This window comes from Microtus oregoni, unplaced genomic scaffold, assembly GCF_018167655.1.
Source record: "Microtus oregoni isolate MIOR12 unplaced genomic scaffold, Mior012 000001F_ref0000356, whole genome shotgun sequence".
Lineage (NCBI taxonomy): Eukaryota > Metazoa > Chordata > Mammalia > Rodentia > Cricetidae > Microtus > Microtus oregoni.
In genome coordinates this window covers 19,957,919-19,971,971 of record NW_024543060.1, presented here as the reverse complement: position 1 = coordinate 19,971,971, position 14,053 = coordinate 19,957,919, and positions in this window count along the sequence as shown.

Genomic DNA, 14,053 nt, shown 5'->3' with positions numbered 1-14,053 from the left:
GACTTGACAGAATTTACCAAGGTCTACCTGTATTGAAGCACAGTCATTAGGAACAGATAATGAACAATAAAGATCTATACCTCTTTCAAATACTGTCTCCTTCTCCAAATGATGTATTCATTTCTTTGAGACTAACTAACACATAAAAATGAATATATTTTCAGTACTCATCCAAAGTAAGTTTACACTAAGGAAATTTTAAAGCTTACTTTAAAGTACAGCCTATAGCAGGATTCTTACCAGAAAATGTACACCATTTTCACATATGGATATTTATATTTCATCACTTGCTTAGAAAAATTTTAGCAGTACTCATCATATATCCTTATACTCATATATAAATATAGTACTTACCCTCCATCAAGGAAATTTCTGCATTCAACAGATGGGGACCATCATAGAGAAACATAGCCAATCAAAATTCAGACTTATGGAGCACAGTTTCAATGAATGCAACTATGAAACCCTTGTGCACTTAAAGATAAGGGCCCCCTGCCAACACAGGATCAGAAAGAATGTAAGTCAGAGGATCAGGGATTTTTCTGGGAGATTGTGTCTCCTAGTAATGTCAGAAGGTAATCTCTTAAACTCACCAACATGACTGTCCAAACATGAGCTCAATAAGGACAGCAGCAATAAACATGCTAAATTAGACATGGGATAGCCCAGGAGACCTAAGCTGTACACAAAGAACTAAAGTATGGAATACTGAAAGTGGGAGAAAAGTCGACTCTAAGGAAGACTACACCAACTGATTATCCAAAACAAAATTATCAGTCCTGAGAACATACACACAAGTAAAACTACAGACGTAGTAGCTTGCATTTAGAAATATATACACAAATATTTATGTACAGATATGCCTATAACAATAATTTATGAACAAAGTGGTTATATATTTAAAAGCAAGCAAGGAGGCATATTTAGGAGTTTTGGGGGGAGGACTAGAGGGAGAGAAATGATGTAAATATATTATCACATCAAAAAGAAAACAAAAATTTACAATGTGTATTTGTGCCATTTCAAGACCTGAGTATGTTTTGTTCTGTCTTGCCATGCTATTTAAAGGAAAATAGTGTTTGTTTCCAGAGTTTTCCTTTTTTTTTTATTTTTCATCTTCTCAATGTTGATTTTCAGTTGTTCTATATTCTACTAGCATCTCTGCATTCATTATAAGTTCCAGTTCAGCCCCTGATCATGAAAATCAAACCTTCATCTTTGAATCTAAGTCAGGAATGGACTTGTTAATAGTTATATTTTTGCATAACACAGGAGCAAGAAAGAAAATTCAAAGCACAAATAAAAAAGCTATGAACTTGACATGATTAAATGGCAATATTATTCAGTTATTTGTTCTGTAGAAAGAATATGGAACTGAAGTCAATAAAACCAGTCTCTAAATATTTTACTCACCACTGTTTCATATGTGAATTGATCAATCACATGTCTTCCAGGAACAGATTGGTAAATATTCAAAATAATATCATTGATCCCCAGAGAATTTTATGAAAATATTATAAGATAAGACATATAAAAGAATTATAAATAACAAAAGTAATGTTTTCTTGAGCATTACAGATCATAAATATTCTTTCCCTCTTAAGGAGGAACTATTTATTTTGCTGAGCACAATACTGTTTGGTTCTTTTTCTGTTTATTTCTACAAAGTATCATGATCTCAAGAGATGACTACTAACCCTTGTAAAGGAGAAAGATGAAGATATATAGAGAAAATTTAGCTAGAGAGATAGAAAGGGGGAAAGATTATATAGATAGGAGAGGTGGGAAAATGAGAGAGTTATTTCTAGGTTTTCACACAAATTTGTGACCTAATTCATGTGTTATTGAAAATCTATTACTAAGCTGAATGAGTTGAGTGCATATACTGCTGTTGCTGAAAGCAACAATACATCACATTCTGACAGTTCACAAGGACTTAATGCAACCATTTATTTTTTATACAGGAGAATGAATTATTTCTTTAGTAATTGCCAAATAATATTCTTTCTAAAATTCATGGCATATTTTTGAAGAAATTAATTTACCAGAATGTCATGTGAGTTTGTGCATATTTCAGAGCCAATTTAGGAGTAATATGCATAAGAGTTCACGGCTTCCTTTCTGATCATTGGCAATGACAGCCTGCATTTTCTTTTTTTTTTTAGAGTTACAATATTTTTTTTAACATTTTCAAAAACTTTATTCATAGCAATCAAACCAAGACACCAATACCATCACCACAGCAATAACAAAAGAGAGAAAAGTCCAGGTGTCCCTCTATAGAACAAAGGATAAACAAACTACAGTGGGTTTGGACGATGGACTCAGCCAGAGTTAACTATTGATAAACATCACAAATAGTCATGCTGAGCTAAAGACCTTGTGTCTTGGGACTGTGGGGTGTAGCTCAGTGATAAGCACTTTTGTAGACTGTTCTAGGCCTGGTTTCAATCTCAGCATCACCAAAACAAAATTTAAAAACCAGCATTTGCTCATAACAGTTAAAATTAGAAACAACCCAAGGGTCCATTGGTGGATGAGCAGATAAATCTGGATGTAGTATGTATACATGTTATTCCTCCTTAAGAAGAAAGGAGCTTGTACACAAGCCAGTAAACCTAGAAGACAATCTGCAAAATGAGATAATCCAGTCACAAAAGCAGAAAAACCACCAGGTGTGGTAGGCAGGAGTTCAAGTTCAAGGCCTGCCTGAGTTATATAGTGAGTATGAGGTTGACAAGGTCACCATAGTTAGACTCTGAACTACTTTTTACAGTGGCATTATCTTATTTTTATTTAATATTTGAAAACTACATATATGTATACAATGTATTTTGAACATATCCACCTCCTCTTTTACCTTCCCAGAGCCTTCTAGACCCTCCTTTTTTCCAATTAGTCCCCTCCAACTTTTGTGTCTTGCACGGAGCCACAGCTTCTGTGAGTTCACGATTATATTGGTCATGTCGTATCCAGATTTCAGCATTTAACAGTGGTCCTTCCCATCCTCTGGATTTTACAGTCTTTCCTTTCCCTCTTCTTTGATGTTCCTTGGGCACTGGAGGAAGTGATATAAATGTCCTGCGGGATGAGCATCCAACAGTGTCTTATTCTTAACTCTGACCAGTTATGCGTCTCAGGGTTAACCACCACCACTGAACATGCTTCTTTTACCAAGGCACTGGACAGTCTGACTTCTATAGGAAAAGTAAGCCTGTGGAGCAGTGAAAACACAGGGACAGGAAGAGGACAGGAGTCTTCCAAAAACTAGAGGGAATCTGAAGAGTCATTCATAGGGGCAGACGGATAGCAGTGACACTTGGACGTTATGAATATAGTTAATGATGTTGAACTGTGCGATCAGAAGTGGTTTAGATGTTAAATATTGTTTTAGTTGTATTTTGACATTTTTTTTATTGAGAAAAGGAAAAAAAAAAGTATCTGCCTCCTCCCAGCCTCCCATTTCCCTCCCCCTCCTCCCACCCTTCTCCCCCTCCCCCCAAACTCCTCTCCCCCTCCCTCTCCAGTCCAAAGTGCAGTCAGGGTTCCCTGCCCTGTGGAAAGTCCAAGGTCCGCCCCCCTCCGTCCATGTCTAGGAAGGTGAACATCCAAACTGGCTAGGCTCCCACAAAGCCAGTACATGAAGTAGGATCAAAACCCCGTGCCATGGTCCTTGGGTTCTCATCAGCCCTCATTGTTCACCATGTTCAGAGAGTCCGGTTTTATCCCATGCTTTTTCAGTCACAGTCCAGCTGGCCTTGGTGAGATCCCATTAGATCAGCCCCATTGTCTCAGTGGGTGGGTGCACCCCTCTTGGTCCTGACTTCCTTGCTCATCTTCTCCCTCCTTCTGTTCCTCATTGGGACCTTGGGAGCTCAGTCCAGTGCTCCAGTGTGGGTCTCTGTCTCTATTTCCATCCATCACCAGATGAAGGTTCGCAATGATGGCTCTCCCGGTGCCCAGATCGAAACTCCGTGCTGCTTGGGTAGCTCGCACACAAAGGGCCCCACCCTGCTTGCTGCAGGCAGGCTAAGGAGACAAAGGAACTACCTTCTTTTTTTTTTTAACATTTTTTTAATACAAGATTTGAATTTTTTAAAATATTTCTTGTAATTCAATAAAATTTACTTGGATATAAAGGATATAAATACATACAATATTGAGGCTAACTGATAATAACAAGATCAGTATTTCTGCTTTCTTCTTCATTCCTTTGGGGTTAGGGAAGACATATTAAAATCTATTTATTTGGCTTCATGATCACATAATATACTTGGTGAGGCCAAGGGACTTGACTGTATAACATTTTATCTGTTATATTTGTTAACAGTTATTAGTTAACACTTCAACATAAAAATTAACAGAGATCTTTTAACAAAATTAAGGAATCTAAAATTAAGCACAAAATTAATTTAATTCTTAATATTAGTGTTTCCAGTGTTGTGAAAGATCAGTAGTTAAATATTATGCAGGCATTTAATAGAGTTCCAATCTAAACTGAGTGAGGAGATAAGTCATATATAGCATTTTTCTGAGGGAATTTAGTCTATTTTTATCTATAGTGATTATCATGCTGTCTTCAGCATTTAGGTAATATGGCAAAATGTTTGTTAGAGTCATCTATTGACCTCACAATATTAGCTTGTAATAGTATAAGAATCATCACTCCTGGGGGCTGGAGAGATGGCTCAGTGGTTGGGAGCATTGCCTGCTCTTCCAAAGGTCCTGAGTTCAATTCCCGGCAACCACATGGTGGCTCACAACCATCTGTAATGGGATCTGGTGCCCTCTTCTGGCCTGCAGGCATACACACGGACAGAATATTGTATACATAATAAATAAATATTTAAAAAAAAAAGAATCATCACTCCTGTCTTTTTATTTTCTATAAAAAAATCTAAAAATTGATCCCTTTTTTTCCAGAGTCCTTTGCAATACTTGGCTGAGCTTCATTGAACTTCAGTTACTCACTCATTTTATTTTATGCCCAATAATAGACTAAGAAAATTTGGTATGGTAGTTCTAGGACTTTGAAAAACACACCATGTCCTTTCTTTCCCACTTTTCACTCTTGTCATAAAATCGTATAGCCCATTCCTAATTCTTCATTAACTTTATAGACTTGTAGGAATTATGATGTATTTTAACTCTCTTTATACTCCAGAAAGAATAATTAAAACGAAGGCAGAATTACTTGCTTAGCTAGAATATTAATGCATCCCAAAGACATAATTAAATTTCTTGTATAACTATTATGTTTTCCTTACCTTTACACATGGAACAATATCAACTGAGACTCTCAAAACTGTTGACTGGAATCAAATCAGAATTAAAATGGTGATTTTTTAAAAGATTTATAGCCATTCCTTTTTGTATCAGTCAGCACAAAATGATTCAGACAAGAGTATTAGAGACAGAGAGAGAGAGAGAGAGAGAGAGAGAGAGAGAGAGAGACAGAGACAGAGAGAGAGACACACAGAGAGAGAGAGAGACAGAGAGAGAGACACAGAGAGAGAGAGACAGAGAGAGAGACAGAGACAGAGAGAGACAGAGAGAGAGAGACAGAGAGAGAGAGACAGAGAGAGACAGAGAAACTGATGGAAAGAAACGTCTGTAGATACAAGACTTACCTCATGTAGCCTTCTTGATCATTAATCTGATCAGTCATGTTAAAAAAACATAGCTGGACATTTAATATATCTAGACATTGAAGAAAAAAAATTTGCCACTGAAAATATTGATATCAAATAAGGAAGTGCATCCCATCCAAATTAAGATGTATTTGAAAGTTGTAAGAGATGCTAGCATCAACACATGTTGTGGACAGTTACAGCATGAAAATATTAATCCCTACTGAAAAGACCAGGCAGTCTAAACTATGGTCATACAGGAGACCAAATGAAAGGAGAACGAAATTTTTGCAAGTGAGGAAGGGTTCATAAGGTAGAAATGCATAAATGTGGACCAATGTAGGAAAACGGGGATATGATTTAATTTTCCTTAATTATTATAAGTATCTTGGAGAATGATATAAAACATAATGCTACTTGATTTCCACCACCTGTGAGAAGTTATGGAGAGAAATCTCTTTCCTGTATAGTTTTCTATGACAAGCCTGTAAGTTATGCACAGCCAGAGGGAAAAATCAAGAGCAATTTAATTTAACAAGTCTTTAAAAGCAATTTTCTGTGTGGCCACTAGTCTATTACAAATGAACAAAGAATAAGACTGAGACAGTAACATGACAATAAATGCAGACTCACACATGGGTACACTCCTGGAGTATGGTTAGCCATGTTTCACTATAGTTTAGTATAAAGCATAAACAGTAAGCAGTGAGGTTAGGTCAGCTCTTGTCTTCAGATTCTGTGAATGCATATATTGTATGTGTGCACGCATTTGTATAGCCTTTGGATATTGTATCTTGGGTAATGTGTTTGGTGTTTTTCTAGAGTTCTGAGTTAAACTAAACTAAATATGATCAAGGACCATGTTATAGTGCTTTGGAGGGTCTTCATTTATGACAGCAATTTAGAATATTCTATCACCAACACCATTCTATCAAGTTACAAACACACTCTAAGATGATTAAAGGATAACTGAGTATTCTAATGATGCATTCATTAGGATAACACCCCTTCATGCAATGTGCTCACTAGAAAAAAAAAATGTTTCCTTTGTCAGTGCCCTAAATTCTCATGCAACAAGTATTAGTTAAGGGATCTAGGATGGAGGCCATTGATTCTAAAGCAGGGACAATACTTTGTAATATGAGAAAGGTCAGTATAAAAAAAAACAATTATAGGTTGGAAATCTGCTATTACATATTAAAAAATTCTCCATTAAGGAAAATATAACTAATTAAATAAATTATTTCTGTATCTCTTTGTTAAAATAATGTGGATCCTACCTCTTATACATATATCTAATAAACTATTCCAAAGAGCATCACACTTTCTGGTATAGGAGGTCCTTCTGTATTTGCATTGCTTTCATTGGTTGAATAAAGAAACTGCCTTGGCCTTTTGATATGACAACCCTTAGGTGGGCAGAGTAGTCAGAACAGAATGCTGGGAAGAAGGAAAGTATGGCAGATGCCACAAATCTCTGGCCTGAGACAGACATAGGTTAGAATCTTGCTGGTAAGCCACAGTCATGTGGTGATACACAGATATTTTTAAAAATGGGTTAAATGAAGATGTGAGAGTTGGCCAAGAAGAGGCTAGATATAATGGGCCAGGCAGTAATTTAATTAATACAATTTCTGGGTGATTATGTCCGGGGTTAAGCTAGCCGTGTTGCCAGGAGCCGGGCGGCTGGGACGAAAAGCAGGCCTGCATCTTCCTACTACAACTTTCTTTATGTGCCAATAGTGATTGCTAGGGAAGTTCTTGATTAGTGGCTAAGGAATGACTCTAAAGTGGTCCAACCTACGCTCCAAGCACTGTGAAATAAATGGCAAATGTGGAAACAGTAAAGCCAAAGTCTTGGGCACACTCATCTGAAGCCTTTTTCTATGGTTAATTTATAAAACTTGGTGATTATATTTGCTTTGCTCAATTATTTTGTGATATTAATGAAAATGCACCATTACTTAAGTTGCAACAGCATTTGCTTAGTATTATTCCTATTGTCATAAAAAGGATACCTTTGCATATTATTATATATTAGAATAGTCACACACACACATAAAACTTCATGTTGCAATAAGGAATTAAGGAATATGGGTTGGAAATTGAGCCTTTTAATGATGTTATAAATGTCATCCCTATTTGGTTAAATTCTGTTTAAATCATAGAATAGTGGGTAGGGAGAGGTGGAAGAGCACTACATTACAGGAAGACAACTAGGCAAGGGAAAAGGGATATAGAGAGAAGGGAAGACTAAAGAGAGAAGAGGAAGGAGAAATCAAGATAGTATCTTTAGAAGTTAACTTTTTCCTAGCCATGACCTTAAGTTTGGTAATTTTAACACACACACGTACGTGTGTGTGTGTGTGTGTGCGTGTGTGTGTGTGTGTGTGTGTTTTACATATTTTCCTTTTCCTTTCAAAACACTGGCTAAATACTAAACATTCAATATACATCATATCTGTAATACAAGCTGATAGGACAGTTTTCCTCTTTATCTACCTTCAAATTCAAAAACCGACTGTTTATATTTCTTTCTTCCATTCTTCCTTCCTTCCTTTTTTTTTTAGCAAAAAGCATTTTATAACTTTTCTTTTTGAATATAATTCCAGTGTATTCAAGATTTGGTCTGCCCTCTATACTTCACAGTGACATTTTACTAAGTCCTTTATTTTACTTGTGTGTGCTCATACTTAGGGCTTTTTTTGGTATCTTGAATTTACCACTGAAAGACCTTTATCAGTCTTTCAAAATTAGTGAATCAAATGCTCATAAGCACATGGATTTCTGAAACAGATTTTTAAACATGTAGGCTTTAAAAGTCAAGAATTATAAGAAGGGAATCAACTAAGCACCACAGCCTCCAATCTCACTACTCCTCGGTGCTTCTGAATTTATTAGAAGGGTTTTCACTACACCTGAATTACTTGAATTACTTCAGCTCAGATAAGTAATTCCAATAGATCAGCCCTGGAGATAATCTTCCAACTTTAAATTTAGACTCTGAAATGTCTGCTCTCATCAAAATATCACTTTTGAGGTTGAATATGTTATCCTATGAAGATATGAGGAGCTTAAAAATGAGAGACACATGAGATGTATTACATCACATGCATAATATAGATTTGACTTGCTTCTCAAGGTTTCACATTTTATCAAGTTCCACTGCTCAAATACAATTCAAGGGACTTCTCATTATCCTGGCTTCACTCTAAAGGGAAATAGTTGAAATAATAGTTATTGTAGTGCTATGCTAGCAATGAAAACTAATTAGCTCAGGTCAGAGGCCACAAAAACAGAACAGTAAGCAGATTCTGGATCATTATAAGAGAAAGGATTATTGCGTGAAGAAAGAGACTGCAGAAATACAACCGAGACTTGGACATGCTCATCATTAGCATCATTCCTCAGAATACAGTGAAATAGATAAAGAATAATTTCCTGTATCTCTGAAACCATCAATTCCACCCTATGATGATTTATCAAATCTGCATAAATAAAATCATTATTAATATAGAAGTAGAGTACATAACTATCAATTTGGGGGGTGTTTCACTCAATGTCAACGATCATTAAAGAAGCTACAAAGCTCCTTAACATATTTAGATACCACTGTAGGTTCCTTGGGTAAAATGAAACAAAGTTATTAAATCAGCATATGAGAAAGGAAATCAGATAAAAATAGAGGAAATGGATATGCAAAGTATTGCCTGAAATTTATAACACCTCTCATTAATTTATTTTGAGAGCTGGGTATATATTCTCAATGCACTAAGAAACACTATTTTATTATTAAGATGATCTAAAGTATGATATCATGGCATGATCTTTCTTACTTGCAAATAAATTTCAATGTCTGATACAGTGACTTGATAAGCAAAATTGGCCATTTCTGTTTATATGTGAACATAATAAAAATGCAGTACTTTCCCTGATGTTCTCTATTCCTTAAATCCTTGGGTTCTAAGAATGCTCACAGCCATTTTGCACTCTCATTGTCACCCTTTCTACTGAAAGCTGTATAGTACCCTCAGTTAGTCTTCATATGGTAACAACACACTCTAATTTTGACAGTAATATCCTGCTTTTATAGTGATATTCTTTCTTCTGTTTCACTAGCCCAGGGCATTTTCCAAGGTTTGTAGAGGGTATTAAAAAGAGAAATTCATGCAATCTGTCAAAGACCAGATTTGACAAAACTCACAGGTTCCAGGATAGGAACGTGATGATTAGAATTATTAAGCAAAAAGAACAGAGATGTAAGAGAAATAAGAGATAGAAACACCGAACAGCATTGAGAGGAACATTCATTGAGTATTGAATCCCCCTCATTTATTTTCCGCATGCTTATATATTTCACTCCAAAGGGAGAGGGTGTAGGCAACAGAATTCATAGACATGATAGAAAGAATAGACTTGAATTCCCCAACCTTTGGTCCAGCTTTGGCGGATCCACATTTATACCCAAAATGCTAATAAACCACATCCTATGTGAATCTTTTCTTTTCTTTGGAGCCACACCTGTTGTCAGCAAATTTGAGAGAGCAAAATAAGATCAAACTCTCTGCCATCTAATCATAGTAGAACAGAATCACAACTCCGTGAGCCCTCACACAGACTAATTATTGATATAAGACTAGTCTAAGATCCCATGTGAAAATTGATTTCTACTGTGACAAGGATCATCCTCTAGACCTCATATTTTGCTTGTTCTGTTTTATTTCAAACAATGTGTTGTATAGTCTAAGTTGGCCTGATGTTTGCTCTATTAAATAGTAAAGATTTCAACTAATGGAAATGCCCCTGCTTTATTCTCCTTAGTGCTAGCATTATGGGTGTATGGCATGATTCTTGGCTAAAGCTAACTCAGAATTTATAATACTTTGAATGTATAATCCTTTCCCTCATATTCAACAACTTGCCTACCATTTTGTATCAGCACAGTTTGACTATTGAAATTATCTGGAAACATAGATTATCAAATAAAATTAAGACACTATAAAAGATCACAAATTGTGAAATAAGATCATTAGGTTTTTATAGAACATTTTTTAAAGAAAGGTAAAATGGACCATAATAAAATAGAATGAATTCAAATATTATACATTATAACATTAAGATAAAATTAAAGGCATATTATTTAGGCAATTGTAATGAAAACCCAATAATTATATTTTATGAGAATATAAAGGAGATATCTTCAGAACTCTTATACACCTATAAAAGTATGGTATCAGTTTTATCTAAGCCACTTTAATCACTAATCATATGTACTTAATATAACTTAAAACTTTATGTTTATAGTGGTGGTGGTACAGAATGGTCAGTGCTTAATGACTGTTTTCAGAATAAGACACTGTGTCAAGGGTCACTCTTGAGATAAGTCAGATATCCTGGACCTAGAGACATCTTACAGATCAGGCTGGGCAAAGAGTAGAAAACTTTGTCAGGAAGGGACCTAGTCTCCATATTGCTGAGCTAAGATAAAGTTGCCAGGGTGTGGCAGTGTAGAGGAAAGTTTCTGTTCCACCTGACAGCCATTCAGTCTCAAAGAAACTCAAAGGGGTTTATATTAATTTATAAATTATTTGGCCTAGTATTTCAGGCTTATTATTAGCTAGCTCTTACAACTTAAATTAGCCCATAATTCTTTTCTATGCTTAGCCACATGGCTTGGTACTTCTCATTGAAACATTCTCATAATGCTTCCTCTGCATCTGGTTTGTGACTGTATTTCTGCCTTTCTTTTACCCTGAATCTTCCTAATCTGGTCACTCTGCCTATAATTCTTGCCTAACTACTGTCCAATCAACATTAATTATACCAATATGAGTGACAAATCTTTACAGTGTACAAGAGCATTTGCCCTTTTTTTCTATTTACAAAACAATAACCATGAATCCTGTCTCTTTTTTTAGCTTTTTTGACCATTTTCCATAACAACTTGTAACCAACATTGTAAATAAAGACAAACTTTCATTATCCATTATTTGAGGGGAATGTGGGCATAGTTTTCTAGGTTTATTACTGCTAATTGGGGACGCTGGTAGTCTTATGGGTGTTGGCAGAAGTTCCTCATTCATTTCTAGCTGCCCAGACTCGAAATAATCACAGCTGGATTAAACCAGCAGCATTTATAACCAAGTGCCTTTTACCAGTCAGTTGTTGCTCTTTCCTGAGCAGTCAAACAATTCAAAGACAACACAATAACATACAGTATGTGTTATTTCTCTCTGTGTATTTTCTGTTTTCATGTGGCTTTTTTCTTACTTTATTTCTTTTTTTTTAAATTTATTTATTTATTAAAGATTTCTGTCTCTTCCCCACCACCGCCTCCCATTTCCCTCTCCCTCCCCCAATCAAGTCCCCCTCCCTCATCAGCCCAAAGAGCGATCAGGGTTCCCTGCCCTGTGGTAAGTCCAAGGACCACCCACCTCCTTCCAGGTCTAGTAAGGTGAGCATCCAAACTGCCTAGGCTCCCACAAATCCAAAGGAGACAGAGACAGAGACCCACATTGGAGCACAGGACTGAAATCTCAAGGTCCAAATCAGGAGCAGAAGGAGACGGAGCATGAGCAAGGAACTCAGGACTGCGAGGGGTGCACCCACACACTGAAACAATGGGGGTGTTCTATCGCGAACTCACCAAGGCCAGCTGGCCTGGGTCTGAAAAAGCCTGGGATAAAACCGGACTTGCTGAACATAGGGGACAATGAGGACTACTGAGAACTCAAGAACAATGGCAATGGGTTTTTAATCCTACTGCACTTTATTTCTTTTTTAAGGACTGTCTCTATCTTTTTTTCTTTTCTCTTCAAAGCCTACATTTATTTTTAGACACACTACAAGCCATTTAGTTTTTTTCATCTGAATCTATGTTTACTGTATATATCTGCCATTTTCTGATCACATGAGTCTTTAATCTGCTAAATTATATGGCTAAGATTAAAGATACAGGTTTGGCAACTGGTTCTGTTCCATTCCTTAACTTCCTGAGATTCTTGCTTCACAGCAAAGATACAGGTGGGAACCATTCTTGTTGTCATAGCTTTCTGAAGTTTCTAGTTACACGCCACCACCAAGAGGCATGCCTCTGACCTATAACAAACACCCTTTAAGCATTTGGTGGCAGGGCCTCTTAAAAGAGCCACCATGTTTTTGTTGTTGTTGTTGTTGTTGTTGTTTTTTCAGCTAATGATGTTGTGAAAGCCTTTCTAAAAGGAGCCATGCCTCTGTTTGCTGCCAGCAAACAAAGCCTAACCAGAGTAAAAATCTAAGAAACTGTGCTTGACCCTGTACTTGTCTGACTAGAATCCTTTTTAAAAAGCTTTCTCAGGCTTTATGTGGAAATTTTTGCCAAATGTTTGGGTACCATTTGTTGATGAAAGTTTCTGTACCACCCAGTCCCACAACCATTAAGTCCTAAGGAAATACACAGAGACTTATATTAACAAAATGGGTATTAATGACTTACTATTATACCTATATATCAGTATATACTTCTACTTTCATCAGAAAGTATTCTACTTGCAGCACACATGAATTAATTAACACAGACAAGAACTGGTCAAGAGACTTTGGAGTGATTAGCTCTAAATGGGAACTCTAATCACCCTGGTTATCTGACATCTCTCAATGGAAGATTAGAAAATAATATTGTGGGTATTTCAAAGGAACTGTACTTCCAGACCCAATAAGACAGATGTATATATGTACTGAGATTGATTTGACAGCATACATAAGACCTGAGTAATCTCAAACTAGAAAAATTTCATCATGGAGTAAGGAAGGTGGATATGAAGTCCCAATCTAAGATCATGAGACCATGGCATTTGATTCTTGCAGGCAGATAGAAAGTCAGCTTTGAACATAATGTACACTTAGTATATGGACCCCTTAGAGAGCGTTAATCCACATCTGTTGTCTGACAAAATCAGATTCAGTGAAAGAGAGAGAGAACATAACATTTGAGTAAAGAGAAGGGCAGGATCTGACAGGATTTTTGGAAGTGGATTAATATGAATAAATGAAATATAATCACAAATAACTAATGAAATTATATTTAAAATACACAAAGAGATTTTTTTTTAAGAACAAAGAAAAGGAGTGCTTGGGAGCAGGGTGGAATGGGGTAAAGAAAGCCAGCAGCCAGGAACACAACCCATTGGATGACCAGAAAAGCCCAGGGAACTGGAGGGGGCCTGGATTCTGCTCCGCGGGTCTTTCCAACCCTGTGGTCACCCACTCACCTCTCCAGGTCCTTCCAGCATGGGAGCTGGGTTTCTTGCCGTGTTCCATGGACCTCGCAGACAAAAAGGCAGGCTTGGGAGACTGGGTGGGATTGTACAAAGAAGCCGCAGTGGCAGGAACACTCCCCTCTGACTCCTGGACCTCTCAGCCCCAAGGCAGGCTGAGTTGGGGAA